The sequence below is a fragment of the Seriola aureovittata genome, chromosome 15, assembly GCF_021018895.1.
Source record: "Seriola aureovittata isolate HTS-2021-v1 ecotype China chromosome 15, ASM2101889v1, whole genome shotgun sequence".
Taxonomy (NCBI): Eukaryota; Metazoa; Chordata; class Actinopteri; order Carangiformes; family Carangidae; genus Seriola; species Seriola aureovittata.
In genome coordinates this window covers 24519104-24544205 of record NC_079378.1, presented here as the reverse complement: position 1 = coordinate 24544205, position 25102 = coordinate 24519104, and the positions used below count along the sequence as shown (strand labels likewise).

Here is a 25102-nt window from a genome sequence, read left to right as displayed (position 1 = left end):
GCTAAGTGACTGTGAAACCCCGACACTGTTTGCTGGTAACTGTCCCTTCTGGGATCACATAAAGAGAAATAATGGCTCCACGGTGCTTTGTTGGACCCAGACAGTGTTATTAGCTACAGGCTCTCTCCTCACTACCAGAACATCTCCATGCTGTGAAGTACTGTAATCAGAGAGATTAAAACATTGTGATCTACGAAAACAAAAGAAGCTCTCAGATCAAAACACAGTCTGTAAAGCTGCAGTAACGGTCTGAGCTTCTGTATAATGCAGCAGCTTCTGTATCACATTTCTTTTCCTTCAGTACATTGAAGGAATAGTTTAAAGGGGACATATTATGCTCCTTTTCAACAAGTTTGAATAAGTCTCAGAGGTCCCCAAAGCATGTATTTGAAGCTTTTTGCTAAAAAATCCACTCCGATCCTATATTTCAGCATGCCTGTAAACCCCTCTTTTTGAGCCCTGTTCAGAACAGGCTGTTTCTGTGTCTGTAGCTTTAAATGCAATGAGCTGTGCCTGACCACGCCCCTCTCCGGAAGGGGATGCCGTTCGGGCTTCTGGCACCATGCTCTAATGTTTACGGTGACCGTGACCGGCAACCTGGCGTCGGTAGAGATTTGGTTCAACCACACGACTTTTATCCAGAATCTGACCCAGAGGGAGAGGCTGCTGAAGAAGTTCAAACTCTACAACTGCAGCAGGACGTTTCTGAATGGTTGGTAACCAATTTTGTGTATTTTGACATTACATTTTGAGTTTGTTGATGAGTGCTGGCACACAGTTACTAACATGTAGCTAGGTAGCTAATGCTAACTGTTACTGTCTCGTCATTACTGGGAGCTCTTTTGGTAAATAAGCACTATTGTGAATAGTGTAATGTAGTTATCTGTCATGCCTCCTTAGATATACTTTTACAGTCTGAAAATGTTTGTTGTATGTGGACTGCTACAGGTGTTCAATGTCAGTACTAGTCAGATATATTAATAGGTGCTGACAAAGTAAATCATTTTTCTCCATGTTTTGAGCAGAGATGCTCATCATGACATCTTCCTTTATGAAGTAAATTTATTTTGTGTTTTACAGTAAAAGCTGTAAATCAGCATAAACATGTCTGACAGCAACAGTAATCTTTAGTCAAAGACTAAACTGGGCAGTTGTCTACACTACACTGTTGTCAAGCTCCACATTATATGCAATAAGTGACATGTTATAAATTACCTCGGTTATATCTGTTATATATTTTGGACAGGTGCTCCTGTGGAAACTGTGCAACCATGCCCACAGAAGCTGAGAATATCTGCTGCTAGGAGATACCACAGGTAACATTCTCACTAGACAAACTAATCATTAATTTGTTTTGATTACATTACATTTATAATAAACCATAGAATGTCCCATTTGCAATTCACTGTAGGTTACCAGACAGCTATGGGAGATCGAGGAAGATTTACCATGTATGGTAGACCGTCCTGGGTTGGAGCCGCTCTGCCTCATTGTGTTCTGCCTGCAACATGTACCGCACTGACTATGGTCCTTTACAGTTGAGAGGAATACACCAGTACGTTTTGCTTCTTTGTAAAAACATAGTTTCAATCTAAATAAAAGATGTTAGGCAGTCTTGTTTTACTTCAGTGCACATAATTTTACAATGGTAATAACACACCACAAATAGAGTAACACACCCTCAAATAAATTAGTTTAGCTGCTCTTTGATTTGTAAAGTTCTTCTATCAGCAGATAGTGTGCATATAATATATGAATTCAGAGGAGTCATTTCTTTAGTAACAATCAAGCATTTATTTACATCAAATGAGGAACTTATAATCAGTGATAATAAAAAAAACTGTAGGATTCACTGGATCCATATAAAAAATTGTGAGACACAACATAGATATATGTTTGCAAGACTAAATGCCCTGTCCAGTTGTTTTAGTCAGTACAGGTATCTAGCCTATAGGAGCTGTGTGATCTGGTGCTGGGGCTTCCTTGGTTGCAGAATCTGGGTCGTCATTCCAGCCTGCGTGGTCCTGCGCATCAGTGCCGTGTTTCCTGACGCCACAGGCCGGTATGTGGGTTTTAGACTGGCCCATGATAGAACCGGGACACATAGCTGGATATGACCTCCTCCTTCTCAGGCCGCTCGACTGTGCAGTGAGGTCCTCTGGGATGGGGATGGCCAAAGCAGCTTCTGTGTATGGTCCCAGGTCACAAAGACTTTTTCAAATATGAGGTCCACCACATTCCCTGTTTGATAAAACACAAAAGATTTTGTTTACATTTTTCACTTTTTTGTTGTTTTTTTACAAAACAATGACTGAGTCTGTTTCTAACTACCTCCTGATATTTTCTTTACTGTATTTTGTTGTTGATGGAACTGTCATAACATTATATGTGCAATATTTAATACAATGTGTACAAAACATTTTTTGGTTGAAAAATAAAATAATATAACACTTATAGAATGTTGGCTCAGTCTTAATTGGTTTAGCTCTGCATTCTCCCTTCATGGCCTTTGGAAATTGGACCTTGAACAGTGGTTCACCTTCTTTTGTTTGGGCTTGTGGTCGGTCAGCATTTTCATTGTAGTACATGGCAGCCAGGTGACAGATGATGACAGAAACCTTAGCCTACACACTCTCACAAGTTGTAAGTAACCACAGCTTCATTTACCTGCACATTATTCCAAGACTGATAAATGACTGTTAGGTTTATCAAAAGTAGATGCACTTCAGATGGCTACAGAGCTGTACTTCTGATGTGAGGCTGAAGATCTTCAAGGATAACTGTGTGCCTACAGTGGGTCAGTCTGGCATGCAACACCCCTTGTTGCAGGAAGCTGTATAGATGGCCTGAACAGAGGAAACAGAGATTACACCAACATCTCCTCAAATGTGTAGTTATGGCAACAGCTGCAAACAGTGCAAGAATGATAACAGATGCTCTCAATTATGTGTAAACTGGGTTGTCGATAGCTTGTAAATGCTGCAAATAGCTCATTATATGTGCAAGATGCAAAAAATGTGTATTATAGACTATCCCCTTAACTCTGCGCTTATCTAGATATTCCCTACAGGCACTGTATCTGTGAACATGATATAAACGTTAAAACGGCCGTTATAAGGCATGACTCTCAATAATAACTTTCACAGCACTAATAAACAAGCCCGGACACCTATGCTAATCACTACAGAGCCTATTTTTAGTCCGAATTTTACCTGCTTGACTTTACAGACAGCTAAAACGCCTTTAAAATATAATACATTTAACAGGGTGGCTCTTATCAATGTCACATGGCGATACCAAGCAGAAGAGTTACATACAATCTGTACCCCGCTATACCCGGCTGCGCGTCGACGACGCTAAACGTTAGCCACGTTAGCTGCCATGCTAACAACACACGCAACAGGCTCTCGTGAACAAACAGTAAAGCAACATAAAATGGTAAAACTTACAGCTCCGAAGTTCAAAGTTGGGTCACGGACAGTCGGTACTGATCCAAGCTTTATCTTGAGACTTGTAGGAAATCCTGCGTTGTCCTGGCCCTCGTTGAGAAAGCAGTCCGAGGTGAAATGGTTAGCACACACGTACAACACTTTCGGAGTTGGAGCGGGAACATTTCCATCAAAAATAAAATTAATCCACTGGGTCTTCAGATCCTCGGGCGTAGGGATTTAAAAAAGACTCCTGTGTTGGTTTGTGCAGCCAACAACAAAGCAACTACTGTGTTTCGCTCGTACCTTCGACATTGTTCTACCGAAAGCCAGTGTTCGCGAGGGAAGTAACGATACCGTCTGTAACACGGACTCAGAGGGCGGAACACACACCTAGCTCGGGGAGCGTCACCCATCCGGGGGGAGGGGCATCGCCCTTCTTGACGTCACCAGGGGCGAATCTCCAATCCGCTCGTTTGAGCACACATTTCTTGAAAGGTGGAGAAAGCAAAAGAACGAGAGGATGGACTTTTCTCATGTTTGGGGGGTCCGTAGACACGCCAGGGACACATACTACCGATAGAAAACCATGGAAAAGTGCATTTTGCATAATAGGTCCCCTTTAATATTCAGCGTCTTTCTTGCCAGGAATGAGACGAGATTGAAGGTTGTATTTACTGCTAAAATTATTTGTCTTGGCAAAATTTATGAACATAGACGAATCATTTGTTCTTCATCAAACAAAAACTAAATATCTGGATGGAAAAAAACAGCAATTAGAAGATGTCGCCTTGTGTGTGTTTTTATTTTTTTAGTTATCTACAAATCAATGATGAAAATAAAAATGTGTTTGTTGCAGCCCTGCTGGTGATGTTCAGTTCAGGGACATGATTCAACCCCATATGGTGATTTTCTGAGGCTGTATTCAGAGTTTAGTCTTGTATCGGATGAGATGAAAGGAAAACCAAAACAGCAACTGAATAAAGAGAAAGAGAAGAAGACGCAGGGACAGGTACAGAACACTGAGGTGTAAGAGAATTATTTTGAGCGACAGCGACCACTGTTCACAAGTGTAGCTGTGCTTCCTGTTCTGATAGAAACGGCGGGATGACTAAGACCTACCGCAGACTTGCTTTTGTTGATTTAATATGCTTCACTGGAAGCCGCACAACTGTCTTTGCTGCACATGGTCACACTGGCTACTGTCAAGCCCACGCATACCTCTGTCACACACACACACACACACACACCTCTCAAACCAGCAGTGCACACAGTGTGTGTGTGTATGTGTGTGTGTCTGCGAAAAGAAAAATCATGGCCAGCGTTGTGCAGACTGTCCTTTAGGATGTGTTGATGCACTTTGAGTGGTGACATTTCAATTGGGGCTTAAGTCACGCAAACTCCTCGGTGTTGGTTATTACACTGTTTTCTTTGACGGGTCCCACGGATTCAGGACTGAGCGAAGACTGGTGCTGACGGACGCCGTGAGGCCGTATCGGTCCATTGATCATACAGAGAATCCCAGAGCTCACCAGGTAATTGCCTCAGAGCCTTTCATTACCAGACCTCCTCTGGTGATTGTAAAGGTCACGACCCTTCTTATCAGCCCGCTTCTGCCACCACGTTGATCAATTGCAGTCATCACGCACCTTTTATTGATTGTCAGAAAATGGGAATTAAAAGATCATTTTTAAAAATTCATCCGCTGGTGATTTATGTGAACCTTATCCTTCTGGATAAAAACCAGAGTCAGCTTCCCGTCACGCCCACAGACACGGCTGCAGTGGAATAGATTAAAGTGGCCGGCTTAAGCTTTCTGTATATGCATTTTATCAACCACAACCTACTGTCTATCATAAATTACTGTAAGCCACTGATCCCCGGAGATGAATTCTCCGACTTTGGGTCCCAGATACAGTAAAGTCGTTTCTCTTCCACCACAGCCACCCGCTGCTCTTTTTTTTTATCTGCCTCTGAAGATGCCTTTGGCTGTTGATGAAAGCCTCTGCCACTTTTTTTCCCAAGCTGTAAACTGTTCACTGTTCCGCCTTGGCTGCAGGCTCAGAGTGTTTCCCCCTGTTTTTATGCTTTTTGCCTCCATATGTCTGATCTAAAGCATCGACTGCATCTTCCTGTGGCACGGCGAGCTCTCCAAAGTAAACAGAGCCGGTGATGGACCTTTGTAGAGGGTCAGGTGTTTGTTTTCTTTGGCACGACAGCGAGTTGACTTTCTACTGGGTGCACTTCCCTTTCCCCCGTGTATCGGGACGGACCTGACTTGAGCCTACTCAATAATTCTTTATTTTGTTTTCCTGATAAAATGCCATAATGATGTATGGTTGTCTCTCCTAACACATCAATTATTAACGTCTGTTGGTTTTCTTTAAATGACTGCTTCCATGCACTGCAGTAAAAGCTTGTGCCAACTGCATCCTTTTAGCTCTGCTGTGTCTCTCCTCTTCCTGGATAAGCTCCTTTCCCTCTTCATGTTCATCACATTTCCATACCTCAATGACGTCTTTCACGAAGTCATTTCTGTTTAATAAAACTTAACATACAGCATTCCCACTTATATTTGTTGTTTAATAACAAAGTCATTCATGCAAATTAAAGAGAGTCGTTGTTGTGACTGTATGACTCCTACAGGAAAGTCTTTCTTCAGGCTTCAGTGTTTCTGCTTCATAAAATCCACATTACAACTGCAAACTCTTTGAAGCCCTATAGAGCTGACTGTCAGGCAGTGATGCTACATGTAGCTCAACCCACCAGAGCCTGTCTGAAGCTGTACATCTAAGAAATGGATACTATATGAGCTGCTTTTACTTGATGGAAGCTCAAAGCTTAAGTTAAAAGAAGGAACAAAGTAAACACGCTCAAAGTCACCATTTCCCTGAATGACATGTTCTGTCACCGAGAAACGAGATGTTCAGACAAACATATAAAATACTTGTCGACGTACCAGAGACAACATGTAATACACTCGTGTAACTGCACCTCTGAATTATCTCAGAGGACCTTTGCTCAGCATCTTCCTCCTCATCCAGATCCAGGTGATACAGTCAAAACCACGACTTAAAACAAATCAACAATAAGCATGAATTTAAAATCTTTCTCCATCACTCCACTCGTCTAAAATGACTATGAGGAATATGTGTCATAATTCTCTCTTGCATTAAAAAACTGCATTTATAATGACACCCCTCTTCCAACATTATTATAATTTCATGAGCACCGTCAATAGTATTCATCATTGTGTTACTATTATCATCGCATTCTTACACACCCACGCTTCGGCTGAATTTCCGTCCTGTAATATTAACATTAAATGTGCATTATTCATTATGTCCTTATTATTCTATTTAGCTCCAGCAGCTTGAACTGAGAGCGAGCAGCTGAGATTGATGTAACTACACACACAGAAGGTCCTGGGTTGAAACCAACACTATTATGCAGTTTCGGCCCCCGGGGGCCTTTTCCACAGTTTTCTAACATTTTGTGCTTTTAGTGAAATTTCTTAAAGTTAAGATGCTGTCAAAGAATTTCAATACAATTTCAAATAATAACAATAAGAAGAAGAAAAAGAAAAAGCTACAGAAGTAAAAATAACTGATGTTCATGATGCAACATGTGATGAAGCTGTTGGTCGTTGTTGTGATTGGTGCATTGAGGGACTGAGGTCACTTCAGATCAAATACTTAACGTGTGTGTGTGTGTGTGTGTGTGTGTGTGTGTGTGTGTATAAGTGGTGGTTTTTACTGCTGACGATATTTTGGTATTGATGAAGTACAATGTCTGAATGTGATAAAGTAAGATCTCATTCAATTAAATATATACACACACGTCTACACAGAGATGGATGGATGGATAGATGACAGATAGATAGATAGATAGATAGATAGATAGATAGATAGATAGATAGATAGATAGATAGACAGACAGACAGACAGACAGACAGACAGACAGACAGACTGACAGACAGACAGATAGATAACAGGGAACCTGGGTCAGTCTGATCCAGTAGAACCGCCTCTGGAGAACTGTATTTGAGAACAAATGTAAACTTCTGTTCTGAGCTCGACAGCAGCCTCGTAGGTTACACACACTTCAGGGACAGGCAGTGCTCACACAGTCTCACGAGGCCCACACTGGGTTGTATACATCTGGGGACGACAGCGCAACGGGGATTCAGTTTAAATGTGTTGTTGGCCTTCATCTCAGCCACCTAATCAAGGGCTGATTAAAGACCGCAATACTGAGAAAACACAATGAGCTTCAATTAACGAGGTGATGGGACAGAAAACAAGCTGCGTCCCTGGTGCCAAGAACCGAGACTGAGCGGCTGCAGAGCGACACGTTTGTCCGTGGACACCTCTCGTCCTCAGAGCGGTTACACGTCCTGTGTGGAGAACGCCAGAGTCCCATCTGGGATTATTCTGAGCTAAATGGTGTGAATCCAGATTACTGCTCAGTCGGTTTTATTCAGGCAACATGAAACCACTATACATTTAAATTTCATCCCTACAAAAGACTGACTAAATGAAAGCTAGAATATAAAAACACTGACATGGCAACTGGACATTACTGCATCATCAGTGCAGAAAGTAGAGCAGCAGGAAGGGAGAAATGGGTGGAGGCTTGAATTTAAAACAAACACCAACACTCATCTTTGGTTTCCTTTATCTACAGTCTGATGACATGACAACCCTGGGTCATTTTGGAATAGACCAACAAATAAGCTATTAGTCATTCTGTTTACTGTGGGTGTGAAGGAGACGTTCCAGAAAGCAGAGTGATGGATGGAGCGAGGACTTGTTAACAAGCAGCAATATTTTTCAAAAGCAATTAGCATCAAGCTTCTTTCCTGGACCATGACAAACTGTGTTTATGTGCTGAATCCCAAAGTGTTTGGTGATTAATTACAAGCCTGACAATGTTTTATGTTGCTTGATTTTATTTATGTGGTCGCAGCACCTCCTCTTCAAACATCTTCTAAAACAATACGCTGCATTTAAAGGCACCGTTCGGCTCTGTGGTGAATGTGCACATCACATCACAAAGTAAAACTTATTATTGTAAAAATGTTACTTGGCAACACCGACTCTGCTCCCCGTGGCTCTCCCTGTCAGAATCCACACAGCTCAGGATCGGTGGTGTAGAGAGCGGCGCCCTGCGAACACGTATCGCTGAGATGAGGAATCCACGTCAAACCTGCAGCAACATGCCACTGCAAGAGGATTCGATCACCAGGGAACCAGAGGAGGAAGAGGCTGAGGTGGTGGAGTCACACGATGAGCAGAACCACTGAGTGACAGAGCAGCTGATGGTTTAAATGAAGAGCTGACAGCTCCAACGCACTGCCTGGCATTAAGTGCTGAAAGTAATTAGTGCTAATTAGGATCAGCTGATGGCTAGCTGATGTGGCGTGCATTAACTGGTGTTTCCTGCCTGGACTTGTGCAGAGCTTCTTCTGTAAACACATGTATTTTTCTCATATTTCACACATTGTGTACACAGCATTGTTTTAACTGATTGATCATTCATTCCAGCAGCTACTTAGAGCGGCCACCAGGGGGCTCCACAGGGGGAGGCTCATCGGTGGATCTCATCTGACAACAGACGGCGTGAGAATCGAACACGCTGCTCGGTCTTCATGAGAGAAAAACCATCAGGTCTTCAAATCCTCTTCCATTTATTCATCAGCCCTGACTACCTCTGCACCTGTGGCTCAGCCTCGTCCACACACACAGCAACAACCAGAGCTCAAGCCTCTTGGTTGAATTTTCAATGTACAATAATGAATTGAGGAAAAACTGCAGCCTGGAGACTCATTTTCAGGAATACGAAATGTCGAAAAGGTCACGCTCATTAGACACGGGAAAAAAAAAAAAGGTAAGCGAGAGAAAAACAAAAAGAGAAAGGTTGAATGTAACAATGAGATTTCTTACCAACATGACAATCGGATACATGTGTCCACACCTTGGAGCTGCAGAGTGCGGCGCTTCTGAACAGCAGCACCTCTCGAGGTTTAAGTGTCTCGCTCGCAGTTACCCCTAGAAGTGCTTGTTATCGAGCCACGAGAAGTTCTCGTTCATATCCAAACTGAACCGGGCACTGACAACCTCCGAGTGTCACGCCTGCCTCTGCCACAGTGTGACCGCGGGACCTGGGAAGTGCTGAAAATGACAGATTTAGTGATGCAGTGATGGTCAGATTTGTGTCTGAGGTGAGAAGGTTGAGAATACATTAAAAAAAAATCCAGAAGCTTCTGGGCATTTTCTGGTGCTCTCACATGAAAGTTTGGACTTAAATTAAAGCTACATGCAGCGGTATGCGCCCTGTCGCGAACCTTTACATCCCTGCAGATGTCATCAGTGTGGGACCATCATCCAACACGTCAAGTTTGGAGCAGTTTTGACAATGCTAACATTCTGAGCAAGTTCAACCTGCCAGGAGGAGCACATCAAATTCTAAAACGTGACATTTCCTGTCACCACAACGGGGCGCTATGATTATGTAGCCGTCTTCAGGCCGGGAATCTTATCAAATACATATAGTTTGGGCCTGATTGGACGATGCATGCTGGAGTTATAGCAATTTCCTGTTTCATGGTGAATCATCAAAATTCACCGCTCCGCCATGGGCGACGCCGCTCAACAAAAACTCAAAAGCATCACAGTTTAGCGTTGCAAACATCTTCAGATCAGAACGAATAAATATGATGTCGATCTGATGAATTCCCTCGGAGGAATTCGTTAAAGTATCACGTCCTTAAATCGCAAAAAACGCAACCAAAATTGCAGATGAAATTCAAAATGGCCGACTTCCTATTGTGTTTAGGCTGCGGGTGCAAGAGGCTTCTTTGTAAGTCTTGGCGTGGGGGATAGAAGAGCCTCTTGCCTGACGTTTGGAAAGTGTCATGTGTTTTCAAGCATGTTTAGGTTTTCAAAAAAGAGATTTACTTTTATGTGGAAAGAGAAAAATGAGAAAATATTTACCCAACACTGTTAACCTTTTCTCAATAGTCTGTTGGAACCTGTAACTCTTTACATCAGACGCACTTTTTCCTGCACACAGTCTTTTGAAAAGCCAACACGTCTTTGTCCACAAGCTGGGACTAATTAATAAAAGCAGCCCAGACATGCACATATCTCAGTGTCAGTTTTCCCAGAGTTTATAATTATTAGCCCGAGGACATGATTACGGCTCAAGGAATTATTGAAAGGGAGCTACAGTAACTGTAAGGCGCGTGGTAACTGTAGAGCGTGTGAATGAGGCACACTGTGCTCCGTTCATCCCCCACCTCTGCTCCAACACGTCTTAAAGGTAAGGTGAAAGTAAGAACTCGATGAAATATGTCGTGCTTTCTGCTCGTCGTGTTTGCAAGGAGAGGATTCTCACATCACGAGGTTACACGTGGAAGAAATGTTCATTTTACAGAAGGTTGAAGATACAAGGAGAACCCTTTCACTTTGGAAATCACGGGTGATTTTATTTTACTTTTAATAAAAAATAAAATGCAGTCAGACACCAAAACTCTGTCTCGATTCGTGGCTCAGAACTGGCCGCCGCCACCCCCCCCCCCCTTTCACCCACAGGGGTTCACAGCAAATCAAGTTTATTACAGCCTCTAATTACAATTACAGTCTCAAAGGGCTTCACAATAAAACAATAAGTGAAAATGATAAATGAAAACACGCCCCAACCCTGAGCCCTCCGCGAGAACAAGGGGAAACCCTTTCAACGAAAACTTCATTAGGGACGAGACGCAAGGGAGCGTGGGGTGGGCGGGGCTACTCCTCGTCCCTTCCTGGAAAGATGTGCGAGGTGATGAAAGTTTAGATGTTGTATTTGAGTTGTGGTGTTGCACAAATGATGACCCTCCTTTTATTAGTAGATATATATTCCTGTACTGTGAGCTCTTTGTTTTCAAGGAGGTTCATCATCATGTGTTTAAAGGTCTAAACAAGTGAAGCTGCAGCAGAGGTTTACAACAATAAAAGATGGTTGTAATAAATGATATATGAATGGAACAAAATTAAAATAAATAACTGGATTTACACTTGAACTCTTCCGTTGTTCATCTTCCTAAATTAAATTCAACACCAAGTTTGATCTTAAAGTCGCCTGAAGGTTCAGGTTTCATCTTTAAACTCGGCTGCAGAAGTTTCTCGTCTTGCTCTTGAATGTTTTGTCGCATCCAGAACATTAACAGCAGGACGACCACTGACATACAGTTTACCACAAATGCATGTATGTAACATGTAACAGTGATGTACTGTGTGTTAAAAGCCAGTTTAATGTTCAACACGACCTGAAATATGTTGTGATAGAACAAGACAAACACTCAGCCGCCACACTGAGACAGGAAGACTGTTCTGGACCGACATGCTTGTCTCAGAACTACGAGCAACATGTGTGTGATCTGACATGCAGTCAACACAAGTAGGAAAACAAAGCAGGGTAGTTAAAGGGGTGGGGGGGGGGGGGGGGGGGGTCCATTCATGGTTAACAAAAGAAAACTTCTGCCAGTGGTTCCACACTTAGACTTTACAAAAGACATCCATGTTGCAACCTGAATGCAGCGATTTTGAAAGCAACGGGGAGCAGAGATCTGACTGACTGCTCACTTTCATCCTGTTGTCTAATGCTGCCTCCTGTAATGTGATTGATCTGGTGGCAGGAAAGAAAATCAGGTCAGACACGCTGGAACAAACACTCACACAGACACCTGGGAGTTGGCACAGTGCAAACAGGCTTGTACCATTTGCTTCTGCATGAGCAGGGGTTAGAGGTGACGCCAAATGCCTTGCACAAGGGCACCTTGAGCACGTTTTGAGATGAAGTTGAGATGTCTCGCCCCCCACCCCCAACCCCAGCTCATCTCTCTGATTAGACCACAGCACCCCAAGGTCACAGAGTGGAAGAGATCTGCTCCCATTTCCTTCGACTGCAGTGACTCAGATCAGATTGCTATATCACTGTCAGCGGCAGCTCTCGGGCTCCTCTGTCAGTCGTGGTTGGACCTTGGGCACCTGCGTCAGTGCTCAAACCGCGGAGCCCGCTGAATAAGTGGGCCCACTCACCGCTGCTCCTCGCCTGGGAGGCTGTTGTGCAATAACGCACAAGGGGGGGGGGGGTTAAAAAAAAAAAAAAAGAGTCCCTTCCAGCTGTCGGGAGCATCACTGACAAGCTGCTCGGTTAACAGAGAGCCCTCCCGCTAACGTCCACCGCATGTCCATGTGGGCACTGATCCGCGTGACAGATCACCGCCTCTAAACCAGCCCTTCGGGTTCAGGGTTTGCCCCTCCTGGCCAGCGCCAATCTGAGATGGGTATAAGGAGGGGGCGGGAAGGTTAGTTTGAAGAGGGCAGAGCTTTGCGAGAGGACGCCGATTTCCCCCCATTATTTCACCGCTGGAGAAAAAAGAAAATCCAAAGCCAGTGGACAATAAGAGCAGAGGGAGAAACCCGCCGGACCTCAGACTGAAGCTCATTAACTCCGGGACACAGAAGAGAAGAGCCGGAGCTCAGCCCTCCTTCCTGCTGGTGAGATTATTATTGTTTCTGCTAATGCTTGTCATCACCTGCACTGTCTCATTGTACCGTGATGTGCGCGCTCCGGCACATGTCGCTGGCTGGAGAAACATCCGGAGACGGTCGCAAATGTGCAAAACAGCAATGTTTCATTCACATGCAACAACTGCTGCTCGTGTGTGTACCGCAGTGTAATTGATGGTTTAACAGGTCTCCTCCCGCATGCTGGAGTGGATGCGGCGCTGCGTGTAGTCTGCTGTGGTAGAGATCAAGTGTTGTTGTAATGTTTGGTCAGTGAACGCAACAAATGTGTTTTTCTTTAATTCTTTACTATTTTTATTATTTTATTATTTCTTTTTTTTTTTTTTTTTTTTAGTGCGGGAATGCAGTTGAGACATGGCGCTGGTGTTAAATGGTTTTCTTCGGCTTGACTTCTCTGGACAGTCGGAAGGCAACAACACAATGCGACATCGCGGCTCCGCCGGTAATTGTTACTTTCCGTTAATGGGCAATTAAACGACGGCGAGCGTGACGTTTCCGTTAATAAAGAGAGAGAGAGAGAGAAAAAAAAAATCCGCACCTGCAGCGTTAAACTCCAGATCAGAAACAAGCTGCCGCAACCAGTGACAACTGTGGTGAGCAGAGGCTAACTTAACCTTGGAATAAACCCCCCACCCCCCCTCAACAGCATTTGTCTGCCCCCCCCCCCCACCACCACCACCACCACCACCACCACAACACTGCCAGTAAAATTCATTCCAGTGCCATGTTTGATTAACTGATAACCACAGAGGAAAGAAGAGACATCCCACGGGTCCACTCGTTTTTACTTAAGGGGTTAGTTTCTCTTAATAATTTAAACTCCATATAGTTGTGTGTAAAATAAGGAGACAGAAGCCAGAGTCATCAAAAACCAGTCTCTCTCTCTCTCTGTTACTGATCATGCATGCTATACAGTGTGTCAGTGGCCACATATGTTCTGCCATGTTTCTCTAAGATCAGACCTCACATCTTCAATAAATAATCCCACCCTTCCCGTAACATGTCACCCTCTGCAGAAGCACATGCGACTCTCCTGCCAGAAAAAATCATGTGAAATTGGGTCAACACAGACTGTATGCAAACAAGACACACTCTCTCTCTTCCTGCTGCATTGTTGTTTATGTTGTTTGTTTGCTGCTCTGAGCAGAGAGAGGGTCACGCACATGTGTGCAACAAATGGAGAGGGTCCTTGACTGAGCGCCCGTGCTCTGGAAGCTGATAGTGGTGTGTGTGTGTGTGTGTGTGTGTGTGTGTGTGTGTGTGTGTGTGTGTGTCTCTGTCTGTGTGTGCAGTGTGGTAACTGGTGGCACTCATCCAGACACGATGTATATCACAAACAATCCAGAATATCTGAGGTGAGGAATGTTTGGCCCGGCTTGAAAAGTAAAGGCTCCTCACGCAGATATTTCAGATCAAACGAAGCTATGATGTCACATTAATTTTAGCTTCATCTTTTCATGCTTCTCAAGCAGCCGATGTCAGAGGCCGCGCTCCCGTTTTAATTACTGGACATCATCCAGGTCAAGGTTAAAAGACGTCATTCACTCTGAAGATAATTTCCCGCCCTCTCCCTCCGCCTCAGTTGACACATTTTGAAGCTCTCTCTCTCACCCTCTCTCTCCTTCTGCACATCACAGATTCGTGTTTTTTAAACCACACCTCTCATTTGATGTAATGCACAGTCATCTGTGGCTCCAAGCAGCCTTTTTTCCCCCCTCTGCCATCTCTCAGTCTGCACGCTACAGGCCTCATAATGCGATGACTCTCTGGACTCATGAGTGTGACCACAAGTAAATGACTTTTCTCAGCCAGTTTCTTCATCTGCTGAGACATACGGAGCAGAGAGGCCCCCGCTCGCAGTAAATAGCTGCACGGTGGTGGAAGGGAGGCAAAGTCAGATTTATTGTCCAGAAGCGAACGTGTCGGGGGGGGGGCTGATCTGGTTGAAGGAGCAGGTGTTATCTTCTCCGAGTGTTACAGATAGATATGCTGCGCTCCTGTGACTGAGTGAACCTGATACAGCTGAAGTGGCGTGATGAGAGGAGCTGTTTGTAATTGCTATTCTTTGGGTTCTGCATGCAAATGCGCTCAAATAAAACGTGTAGCAAAGATAGAGGCAGATTGTTGCAGGGATTAGCATTTCTATATTATTCCTCAAGGCACAGTAAGGCGCGGTGCAGTAAAATGGAAAGAATCTCAAATTATTACAAAATAAATGAGGGTAATGTCTCCCTAAGTGTTAAGGGAAAGCACTGTTTGCTTTTTTTTTGCAGGAGGCAAATATTCTGCCCATAAATGAATGTTAATGTTTACAACATGTATTGGAAATGACTCAGTCTGAGAGATAATAGTGTTATCCTCTACTACAGTTTCTCACACACACACACACACACACACACACACACACACAGTCCTACAGAGAAGCTTGTTTTAGAGATGCCAATGTGTACTGAGATCAGCCACACAGCTCCAGTGGAGATGGGACTGAGGCACAAAGCCACTGGCTGATGATGATAATGATAACAGCTGACAGGAGGTAATCACGAGAGCCCTCCAAGTATGTTGAAGCTTCGGCCACGAGCGTGTCAGTCATGACCGGGAAGCTCTGAGGAGGAATTTACAGCTTGGCTCCACGGGGGCAAAGATGATTTGGGGGGGCAGCAGGACAATGAGGAGGCCATGTTGGGTAAATACAGACACTCACATGGACTTCCCTCATTCACAACAACCACACCCGATTTGTAGTGAACGAATTGAATATTTTAAAGTTGTTGAGTACTTTTGCATTACTTAGAATATTTCACCGGTTTGCTGCGTCCAAGAAAACGTACTTCCTCTCATTCATCCTCTGTCATGGCGCGCTGCCATCATTTCCCCATTTCTGTGCAGGAGAGGAGTGAGATTAATCACCGCAGCTCCGTTCACGTAGGAATAATGTTTCCTCCAGACGCCCACTGATTTATGATCATTTCTGTGATTGTCACTGGTCTTGATCCTGTACACATCTTCTGCCATAAGAACTCCACAGACGAGTCCTGACAACAATGATCTCCAGAATCTGCATCCCAGTAATTCAGGGACAAACTGATTTCCAAAGCCGCATGAAACATTTTGAACAGGGACGTTACGAGCAGAGCGAATCATCCACTATTGTTTAATGCTGGATATTTCTGTATTTAGCTGGAGAGTAGTTGCCAAGTCTGTTTCATTCTCTGAAGGTTCAACCATAAAAATGAAGAGACGGAATTTAATGTGGAAACATTTTTGCACAATTTAGCGCACTTGCCTCCAAATGAACCCGTCCATTGTCACCACAGATGTTCACCTCTCGTTTCTTACAACCTGGTTTTGTGACAGAGGAAAGAGAATGGGAGGAAATCCCTGTCACAGAATCTAGAAGCTAAAAACGAAAAAAACACGAAATCTCAGATCCCATCAGGCTTTTAAATGGAGCCTTTCAGATTGGAATAAAATGCCACCCTGCTCTCCCTTCTTTTCACCCACCCCCCCTCCACCATATGTCTGTCAGGGTTTGCTGTGACCTTTAAGGTGACGGGTTAGTTTGATGTGATGGTCAAAAATCTCTCAAGTGCCAGAATCTCCCAGGAGCCTTAAGCTTCATATCAGGCCGGGCTGTACTGGAGGCTGAGCGTCTGCGGGGCCTCACAAACTCCTAAAGTGTCTGAGGTTGTGTGACACACACTGAAAACCTGCTGCTGCCGAAAGATAAATGCTGCGTTTAAAACTGTAAAACCTTTTAAAACGTTATTTGTCCGGCGAAGAATTGACCCAGTCGTGCATTCATTTGATCGACTGGCACTGAAAAGGAATTAAAGCATTAAATATTGGACTTTTGATTGAAGCTGGCAGAAGACTAAGAGGTTTTTTTTTTTTTTTGCCTTTTCAAGTCAAAGACAGTGAGCAGGTCAGATTCTGGAGCTGATCCAGATAAATTGAGAAAGGTAGCTTGAAGGTTAGTGGAAGAGACAGCGGGCGAATCAAGGAGCATGAAACAAACCACAGTCAAGTGCGGCTCCACAACCTCCTGTAATCCATGACCTGGTGTTTTTGGCTGAAGATATGATGGAGAGGAGATTATTGGGAACCAGAGCTGCTGAGTGGTTTCTGTGGTTTCTGGTTCAAGAAGAGAGAGAAGCTTTAATGTGTGTGTCACAATGTACAACCTCATTTTACTGCATCACCTGGGAAACTGTAAAATGTCACGATATAACCGACCAGCGAGAGACGCGCCAGAGCACGTGTGTGTTTGTGGTCATCTAGCGACAGCCTGGAGCTCGCTACACAACATTTAATCAAGAAAAACAATGAGCATGGTGTGTGTGTGTGTGTGTGTGTGTCAGTGTGTAATGAATCTTTTCAAAATTCAATAGCAGTATTGACATGTTCCTTCTCGAGTGGGCATCTGCTCCCATCACGGTGCAAAACCATAAACGCCAAAGTAATCAACATGCGAGAGCAAGGACAGACCTGCCGGGCCGAGCCTGTTGAGTTTGTGCTGTTCACTGATTTGGCTTCATGTTATCCATCAGAAAATACATATGTGCAAATGGCCTGAGACATTTTTATCTCACTGGGATGGAACTGGCCTTAAGATTGCCAAAAATTAATCTGCAGTTATTTTGATATTGAAGTAGTTTGTTTTGTTTTTTTTCCAGCAAAAACGCCGAACACATCAAGTCCCAGCTTCTCATTTACTGCTTTTGTTTCTCTTGTATGGTAATTAATTGAATATATTGGGGTTTAGAACTGTTGGCTAGACAAAAGCAATTAATAATTTTAATTATGACGGGCCTTTTTCAGTATTTCCAGGACCAAGCAGTTAATCAAATAAATAACGGGCAGATAAATCAATCATAAAGCTGTTTGTTGCAGCCCCAGTGGACAGCGGAGTCACTTCCTGCCTGTGCAGTAGCAGGTCCGTGGTTTGAGCCTTAACTTAATTCAAAGTACATTTCTGCAGAGAAATCAGAGGCAGCTCCGTCTTCATAGCTCTGAGACCGTGGTGCCACAGTGTGTAGTGTTGGGCCACCTTCATGCTGCCTCAGCCTCCTCCGTACTGCACCAGGTACAGCGTGGAGGAATTTCTTTCACAGAGATTATTTTACATCACCATTGCACTGCCATGCTCAAACACGGTGTAGGTGTGATGATAGCTGTTGAAATGTATCTTCTAAATGCACAAGGGGATTTTACAGTTTAAATTATAGCATAAATTGTTCCTGTCAAGAACAATAACTATCAGATTGCTGGCATTTGCCACAGGAAATCTGTTAGTCAAGGTTATAATGACTGACTAACCTAAATGCCTCAATAAACAGAGGGAGTCATGGGGATAACAAATGCAAAACACTGAGATCAGACAAGGCAGCAGGGAGGCAAGAAAAACAAACATCAAAGATGATAAAAAAGGTCTTAATTGCGGAGCCACGACGCCGGAAGCTCGTTCACGAGCCCCGACAGCAGCAGCATGGTCACCTTCAGTCTTTAACCTTGACACAGAGACTGTCAGGAGGCTCCGCTGTGACGAGTTCAGGCTGGTCTCAGCCATTCTTAAGTACAGAGACAAGTTGGGGCCGATTCATTCAAAGACCGGAAACATTAGCAGCTTTAAAAATCAATGCTGAAACAGTGAGAAGTGAGAAGATGCCAAAAGCAGGGAAGATGTGATCCTCTCACTTTGCTCTAAAAGCCTCGCTGCAGCGTCTCTCAACGCACCACGCTGGAGTCACTGAGCCCTTCAGCTGCTATAGCGTTATCATTTAGAGGTAATTTTTTGATCTCAGCTATAAAATATTCACAACTAACTGAGAAGCAATAACAGGGCTAACATGACTTTAAGTTGTCTGACCCCACAAGCACTTTTTTCAAGAGACACTGCAGCTTTATGACATTTGATAGACCATAAAGGGGCAATATACTTCCACAAAATATCAGCCATATATCTAAGGTTTTACCTGGCTGGTAGCAGCCTGCCAGAGGAGCTTTTATTAACATTATACAGCATCCTGCATTAAAATACTCCACAGACTCCAGCTGCAGCTTCTAATGCACTAAAACACCTGTTGAAGGCCTTTACAGCAGCTCTGGCCCACACCTATGAATACTGATTCAATCTTTAAGTAATCGTATAACGGCGCCTCCGTTTGTCCTTGGTCTTTATATCAGCTTCATAAACTAAAAAGCTGATCTTTATATGAAACAGGAACTCCGTGTTTTGAAGTGTACAAATGTCGTGAGCAGAGCAAATATCAGACAGACAAAAGAGACAGTGACATTTTTTGCAATCAGCAGGGAGGCCGCTCGAATGTCACTGAGCTGGACGGTCTGACGGCGCTTTCGCCTTGATACATATCCATGAACATCACGGACACACGAGGGGACAGCTCTGTCAGACTGTGACACCCACCTTGAACAAGTCTGACTTCATGCCAAGAATGTGAACACAGTTCTCTGTGAGGACAGGATAACTTGCAGCAGTGACTCTGTCCCGCTGGAAGAACCTGTCAGCGGTTACCTTGGAGAACACGGCCTCTTCCAGCTCTCCTCCACATACTAATTCAATTATATGATGCACTTTCCTTCAGTGGTGTTATATTGATGATGTTGCATTAATTTATATTGTCCATGCAAATGATTCTCATGAGAAGGGTTTTCAGCCTTGGTTGGTAGGTGCAGTCAGAAGTGATTCTCTCTTCATTATCTCTGATCGTCTCTTTTCTAATCATGCTGTAGGATGCACCAACCTCCAGCTGCTTCTGCTCAGTCACTTTCAGGTGGTTTAGAGCCATGTAGTCAACCACTAACATCTCTGCATTGTGGCTGTTTGTGGTCAGTTGGTGCTCCCTCCACCATAACGTACTGTATACTACAGCTTTTAATGCAGAATGTTTATATATTCTCAAGTTGCCTTCAGATCTCTGGCTTTCCCAGTGAGGTGGTTTTAATCATTAATTAACTAAAGCCGTTTACAGTCCCAAATTTTAAGGTGTCAGAAGTATCCGGATGTCACGGGTGTTTTGTTTACTGAGATCCCAGTCAAGTTTTTCGCACTTCTAGCTCCATGTAACGGCCTCATGAAAATTCAGGACCAAGTGGAATACAGAGCTTAATTATCATATAAAAGCAAATTCAAATGTGTAGTTATTTTCTGTCTTAATATTGTCTCTTCCTGTTTTCATGTGCTCACTCATAATTCCAGTTGAATTTTACCTACAAGGCGCGCACACACACACACACACACACACTATGGCTCAGAGCTCTGTGTTTAGTGTTGTGTATGGAGTAAGGGTCAGGGTTTTTGAGAAGTAACTTTGCCAGTTTTCAATTATGGATGAGAAAAGAAAGAAGAACAAAAAAAAAAAAGCAGGACAGCCTCAGTGAATACAAACTCCACAGAAGCTATTGTTGGAGAGTTAGTGGCCTTGAAGTCTCATCAAAGAAAGCGCATGAAAATAAATTGTTTGTAGCCGAGCGACACGTCAGATCAAACTCAGTGTTTGTATAGTGACACTGGCCAATAATTAACAGAATGACAAAACTATGAGTCAGTTTGCCTGAAAAAGTTTTTTTCACAATCTCTCCCCAGTATTGACCCACAATTTCCTGATTTCTGATTGTTATTCATTCTGTGTATCAGTCTGTCCCCGGGGAAGCTGGAGTATGAGATTGTTTCTTTCCACTATATGAAAAAATAAGTGCTTAACAGTTATGGGAGAGGAGGAGGACGCTTTGTTCAAAATAACTGATGCGTTCTAATAAGCTTCTGTATTTATCAGGAGCCACACAGGTCACAGCATATGTGCTTATTTTCTAAACTCTCCTCACAGAAGCTGAGGTTTGGTGTCGGTATCTGAACGTGCGTCATCCTGGAGGCTCTTCAAACCTTTTCAGAGCCGGCAGTGTCAGGCGTCGGTTCAGGCTGTCGGTAACTGTGTTGTTGAGTCGATGAGTTGTCTGATGCTGCTGCTCTAACAGAAATAGATTCACAGCTCAATGAGTTTCGTTAAACTAGTTTGTCACTTGTCCTACAAATCTATTATTAAGATTGAAGTGGAGGCTGGGTGATGTAAGATAGCAGTGCCAGCAGTGTGATGATGAGTGTAGTAGGTCTAATCACTGCTGTGCTAACAATGATGTAATATTGAGCCCTCTGCAGATGTCTGCAGATGTCTCATTCACAGGCTAAATTCACTTATCACTTCCAATTAGCTCATATGTATCTCTCCACTTCAGTTTAATAGCATGTTAAATGTGCATCTATTCCTGCTGGTTACATCAAACCAAATACTGTACATCCATCTGCTGTTCACGTCTAGTGTGCATCGTCACGTCGACCTCTGACCGCACCAGAAACAGGTTATAGTGTGTCATCTGTAGGTGGAGAGACATTGAGCAGAGTGTGTGCTGGAGCTTATCAGCCCCTCGCTCCATCCACAGGAGCATGAACAATGCTTAAACTGAGTCTTGCTCACCACAGCTGCAGTCAGTCACACTTGTTGTCATCGTGTTCATCACAGCCTCTGCTCCAACCAGCAAACTCCACCAGAGTGATAACTTGCTGCACCAGCAGTCAGAGCTGCTTTGATCACCAGAATCACTCTCACCACAGCCTGTCACCCTGAGCAGCAGCAGCCCACACGGAGCATACACAATTATGCTCGTCACAGATACTCGGTCACACTTGCCACAGTTGGGATGATGCAGCCACAGTCCAAGCATCCAGCTGCACGGGCTGCTGTTAGCCGAGATCTGCCATAGTTGTAGCCAGAGTTGCACTCCACCCTCGCTGCGTTCGGCATCGTTCTCGCCAGAGACGTGCTTACCTCAGCCACAATCAGTCATGCTCACTGGAGTGCTGCACAGCCTGAGCAGCTGGCACTGTACGCTACATGAGACCAAGCAGCCATAGTTGGAGTCACACTTGCCACAGGCACCCTCACAGCTGCCATCATTCACACTAAGTGGGATCTTACTGGCCACACAAAAAGCCCCAGTAAACATCTCATCCACAGAGACTCTCAGCAGGACCCAAAGCTGATCACGGCCCTATTCAAAGCCACACTCGGCTCATCCCATATCCCACAAGAAAAGGTGATTATTATCTAGTGCGAGGACAGGTAACTGAGGGTACTGGAAAAACTATGAATGCATTTATGTGCATGTGTTTGCGCTCTGTGCTAACATCCATGGATCAAATTTCAATCTGTCTTCCATCCATCTGTGTGGTGTAATAAGAAGGTAATGAAACTTGATGTGTGTCTCTGGATTTGTGGGATTCACATTTGCAGCGTCAGGTCTTTTTTGATGCACACTATCTGCTCTTCAGATAAGATTAAACATTTCTTGCGAGCCTAATGTATTTCAGGCCAGAACACCATCAGTAATATCCCTCTGTGTCGTACGGGAAAATGGGTGGCCGACTCTCGCCTGTGGCCTTCACGCCGACGTATCTGGCTGCATGACGATAAGTTAAAATATGAATTGCCTATTTAAAATTCAGTCAGATGACAGTATTTGTTCGGTGTATATAGACATATATGATAACATCTGTGACACTGAATCACCTGTTTAAAATATCACATTATGCTGCTTCTCCATATCAATGCACATCTTTGAATTTCATTCCATCTTTGAGATTGATTACGTATTTCTTCAAATATCCAACAGTGATTTTAAAAAACTAATATAGTGCTTTCTGCTTAATACGCTGTTTCAGTCAGGAGTGGGTTTTTTTTCTTTACTCTTATTGAAGTTGTGCTGCCCTCCAGTGCATCTATCACACATTCAGTGGGGGGGGGGGCAGATTTTTCATAAAACTGGTCAAATAAAATGCTGAAGAAATCCACAACACTGCCAGTCTTTTTCTGTAACGTTAGCAACATTAGCCAGTTTCATGCAAAACTGAAATTGAGCTTTACTATTGCAACAGATTCAATTTATTGCAGGAAAGTAAAAAAAGAAAAGAAACCAGGACGTTACTCTTGAAAGCGGCCTCATTCATCATATAGATGTACCTTATATCCGCGTGGTTATACTACACATCCTTGAATCCTTACTGTATTGGACGGGATAGGAAAACAAGAAAACATTCAACACAATTTCCAGCTAAGTGGCAAAGACAAGCCCATAGAGCTTCAAGGTGAGACACAGTGTGGATGTTTGATTTATGGTTTAAATTATTCTGCTGGGCCAGTCTAGTGCATGTGCTGAACTCTCCTGCTCTTTGTATGGCTATTACCAGAGAGAGAAACCTTGCATTCCAATTACAGTTAGGCTATATAGCTGTCATTTATGTTAGTGATGACTATAGCTTCTCCCTCCACTGAATTACCAGCCTGCCCATGAATACTTTGCCTGTTAGTGTGATCGATAGCCACTGATCAAGCCACTTCAGAGACGCACTCTTAAGTTGGATAGATTCAGCGACGCTGCGTAAAGACCCGCTTGAGTCTTAGAAAAAATAAACAGGGTGTAGAATGGAAGCTAATTGTGTTATGCGTGTTCTCAATTGATTTTCTGATGTGTGCACCATTTTTATCAACATTTACCTTGAGGGATAAGCCAATATGTGATGACCCTCGACCTGAAGGGATATCCATCCGGTCGAGCTTCGACGACTCAACACAAGGATTCAGGACACGGTCGGCTCTACTGTGCTGTAGCTTTTCTTTAGCATTAACAATTTAGCGATATCAACAACATCAATATTAACTGGGTGCTTGTGTACTGCGGTGGATGGAAGTCTCTGAAGCCTTGCTGATGATGCAGATGCTGGAAATGTTGAGGTGAGGATGGTTTTAGAGGAAAAGTCAACTCACCAAAGTGATGGTAATTCACCCTGAGGGGATCTGAATGTCTGGACCAAATGTCATGGGAATCCATCTAATAGTTGTTGAGACATTTCACTCAACAGCAGAAACGTCAGCCCCGTGGTGGCACTGTAGGAAATGTTAGGAGATCACTGAACCCGTTAGGATTTATCATCACGGGGACCATGAATGTCTACGCAGAATACTGCTGCCAGTCCGTCAAACAGATGTCAGACAGGACGAGTGAAAACTCTTCATTAGGCTTCATTTATCTTTTGTCTGCACAAAATTTCACGGCAATCCAACCAATTTCTAATGAGATATTTCAGTGTGGACCAAAGTGTCAGACTGACCGACGCTGCTATCCTGCGACTGCGCTGCTGGCAGTGAAAATGAGGCACAGTGGATAAATGTTGGGAGAACACCTGACATGTTCATGCACAGGCCGTCTTTGTTGTAATAGTGATACGAAGTGATATGCGGAGCATTTGATTGATGGAAATGACATGAAAGTCCCATCGGAGAATAAACAGCCCATCTCATGTTCCTGCACTGGTGCGTCTTTACTCTGAGTGACACCACGAGACTCAGAGGATGAGATTAAGTCAGACAGATGTTTGCACTGTGCCCTCTTCACGTTTCTTAAGCCTGCTCCTCTGATGACTTTGGAGCACTGTCTGTCAGTCTTGTGAATGGACTGCTGTGGTGAAATATTAATGCTGCTGTTACATTTTCAGACTCCCTTTATGACCTACATCGCTTTGATCTAAGTCAGGGTGGACTCGGTTCATGGACTCGTTAATGGACCACCAATTAGATGGTTGTGTAGATGAACTTTTCCTGTGTGGCTCAATAAAACCTAAGTTGGGTTTGGTGGTAATGACTAATGATTGCTATTGTTATGTACTACGTTCATCAGCCAGGCAGCGGGTGTCATTCAGTCCTTGACTAATGAGTGAAGCCCATCTACTGGCTGTCCAAAGCAACACGATGCTCTGTACAGTACATTAAATTAATGGTTCATTAGCACTAGATATAGATTTCAGAGAAGTTTGGAGAAGCAGTTGGAGAAAGTATTTTTGCATAGCGCCTGAGAACCACAGTGTGGCCTGGAGGGTTCATCTCATTAACAAAACTAGACAGTGTGGAAGTTTAAATAGCTGAGCCGCTGTTGCTTCTGGGCTCGTCTCGAAATGTCTTGTTAGCAATATACTTTATTGGATACTAAACATAAAAAGTGAACAAGAATGTACAAAGTGATGCCTTGTTC

At 43.7% G+C, this 25102-nt stretch overlaps 1 protein-coding gene and 2 long non-coding RNA genes across 4 annotated transcripts in view; 2 read left to right on the top strand and 1 right to left on the bottom strand.

Moving 5' to 3' along the window:
* Positions 1–324: 324 nt before the first annotated feature.
* On the top strand, positions 325–1550 carry LOC130182594 (uncharacterized). Its single transcript, XR_008829724.1, has 3 exons — positions 325–712; positions 1247–1316; positions 1412–1550. It is a non-coding gene; the product is annotated as an uncharacterized LOC130182594 (long non-coding RNA).
* A 558-nt stretch (positions 1551–2108) lies between these two features.
* Positions 2109–4037, bottom strand: LOC130182595 (uncharacterized). Its single transcript, XR_008829725.1, has 3 exons — positions 3450–4037; positions 2668–2846; positions 2109–2241 (listed from the first exon to the last, which is right to left on the bottom strand). It is a non-coding gene; the product is annotated as an uncharacterized LOC130182595 (long non-coding RNA).
* Positions 4038–12579: 8542 nt separating this feature from the next.
* Positions 12580–25102, top strand: part of gabra3 (gamma-aminobutyric acid type A receptor subunit alpha3) — a 92971-nt gene continuing 80448 nt past the window's right edge. For both annotated transcript variants that reach the window (XM_056398250.1, XM_056398248.1), the window contains exon 1: positions 12580–12973. The gene's annotated coding sequence lies outside the window, so the exon portion shown is untranslated. The remainder of the gene's footprint in view (positions 12974–25102) is intronic.